Source organism: Schistocerca americana, unplaced genomic scaffold (assembly GCF_021461395.2).
Source record: "Schistocerca americana isolate TAMUIC-IGC-003095 unplaced genomic scaffold, iqSchAmer2.1 HiC_scaffold_792, whole genome shotgun sequence".
NCBI lineage: Eukaryota > Metazoa > Arthropoda > Insecta > Orthoptera > Acrididae > Schistocerca > Schistocerca americana.
In genome coordinates this window covers 37501-40000 of record NW_025726558.1, presented here as the reverse complement: position 1 = coordinate 40000, position 2500 = coordinate 37501, and the positions used below count along the sequence as shown (strand labels likewise).

The following is a 2500-nucleotide window of genomic DNA, read 5'->3' as shown; positions in this document are numbered from 1 at the left end:
TGGCCGGCGGTGCAGGATGCGCGCGCCTGCGCGGCGTTCGCGCCCCGGTGCTTCAACCTGCGTGCAGGATCCGAGCTCGGTCCCGTGCCTTGGCCTCCCACGGATCTTCCTTGCTGCGAGGCCGCGTCCGCCTTAGCGTGCTCCTCCGGGGGCTCGCGGGTGCGCGGATTCTCTTCGGCCGCCATTCAACGATCAACTCAGAACTGGCACGGACTGGGGGAATCCGACTGTCTAATTAAAACAAAGCATTGCGATGGCCCTAGCGGGTGTTGACGCAATGTGATTTCTGCCCAGTGCTCTGAATGTCAACGTGAAGAAATTCAAGCAAGCGCGGGTAAACGGCGGGAGTAACTATGACTCTCTTAAGGTGGCCAAGTGGCGGCGGTGTGGCTGCATCCGGACTTGGCTTTTCGAAGTGCGGTCTTGATGTAGTCGTGCTGCTGCTGCGAGGTGCCTTCCTTGGGTTATGGTTACAGGGAGAGTGATGCGCAATACATGGGCCTAGCCCTCTTAGCCTCTCCTCTCCTGCGGTCTTCTCCCCTTCTCGTGGGCCCGCTGATTTTTGCAGAGTGGAAGACCGCACCAGGGGCTTGGGGGGGTTACCAGCCCCCCCTCGCATTATCCCTTTATAGTTGGGGGCAGCCGACAAGAAACAAGAGATGGTGGCCCTTCCGCTGAAGGTGCCACCCCAGCTACCCCAGCACCTATTCGGCCAACCGGCCGTAACGAAAATGCGATAGTTTGTGTAGCTCCCTTTGCTTGCAGTGAGTGCCACCGCACTTTTACCACGAAGAACGGTCTCGGGGTCCATCGCCGCCGCCAACACCCTGCGGCCGCCAACGCTGAGATCGTGACGGAGAGGCATCGCGCGAGGTGGACGGAGGAAGAAGTCCTGTCGCTCGCCAAGGCAGAGGCCGAACTGTTCCTGGAGAGGGACGCCCGGTTCTTCTTTGTAAATCAAGAACTTACCAGGATGTTCCCCGACCGAACGCTTGAGGCAATCAAGTGCCGACGGCGGCAAGCTGCCCACAAGCAGCTTGTCCGCCAATTCATGGAGGCACTTGAGATCGGTCGGGGTGAAGAGCCGGCGTCCCGCCGTGGAGCAGCGAGCTCGCTGCCTGACGCGGGCGAGGCCGCTGCGCCGCCCGTCGACGCAGCCGAGGACTTCGCGGCCGACACCACCGGGCCGCCGCCGGAGGGGCCGACTGACGCCGCCATCTGGGAGCATCTGGCGGGGCTACCTGCCTCCGCCCAGCGTTTCTCTGCCCTGGATCGAGTCATTGGTCTGGGGCGGGGCACGCCGCCCGATGTCATCCTGGGCATGCTCCCGGATGCCCTTGCGTCGGTCGGGTCCAGGGGGGAGAGGTCGATCACCAGGACACAGCGGCCGCGCCAACCATCCAAGCGGCCGCCTGCCGCCCCGCCGCTGCAGAAGCGCAAGCGGCGCCGCTGGGAATACGCGCGGACACAGGACGCCTTCCGTAGGTCGCGTGCGCGTTGCGTGCGCGGCTTGCTGGACGGCACCCTGCTGCAGCCGCCACCCGACATCCCCGGTCTGCTGGACTTCTGGGCGGACCTCTTCACGAAGAAGCCGATCTCCACCGCCGGCTTCATCCGTGACCGCCTTCTCCCGCACTCGGAGCCTGTCGCTCCTGAGTGCCTATGGGGGCCGGTCACACGTGAGGAGGTCGCTGCTGCCTTGCCGCCCAGGGGATCGGCAGCCGGGCCGGACGGCCTGACTCCAGCGGAGCTGCGGCGCCTGCCGCATGAAGTCCTGGTGAAACTCTTGAACCTCTTCCTCCTGGCCCGCGCCCTCCCCGAGCGTCTGCTTCGCGCCCGGACGTCACTTCTCCCCAAAACGGCTGCACCAACATCCCCCGCTGACTTTCGCCCCATTACGGTCTGCTCGGTGTTGGCGCGGACCTTTCACAAGGTTCTCGCGTCACGCCTGATGCGTGCATGTGCTGTGGACGAACGTCAGCGGGCATTCATCCCCCGGGATGGGATGTTGGAAAACACCTTCATCTTGGACACTGCTCTCACCGACGCAGTCCGCTCCTGTCGCTCTGTTTTTGTGGCATCGATCGACGTCTCTAAAGCGTTCGATTCGGTGGACCATGCCGCCCTCCGCCCCGTGCTGAGGGCTCATGGCCTGCCGGATTGCTTTATTGAGTACGTCGAAAGGTGTTACGAGGGTAGCACGACGGTGATAGCGGGCGGCGCCGACGTGGGCGTGCCCCTGCAGCCGGCTAGGGGTGTGCGTCAGGGTGACCCCCTCTCCCCCCTCCTTTTCAATTTTGCGGTGGACTATGTTTTGAGTCAACTTCCCTCCCACATCGGAGCTCGGATCCTTGGTCGCAGAGTTAACGCTGCGGCCTTCGCAGATGACGTCCTGCTTTTTGCATCGACCGCGAGGGGATTGCAGTCCCTCATCGACGCAGCCGTCGCAGCCCTCGCCCATCTGGGGCTGCAGATCAATGCCCGGAAGTGTTTCACCCTC

General features: G+C 63.6%; 1 pseudogene; it reads left to right on the top strand.

Annotated features, from left to right (window-relative positions):
* Positions 1 to 2500, top strand: part of LOC124591001 — a 7960-nt pseudogene that overhangs the window by 2516 nt on the left and 2944 nt on the right.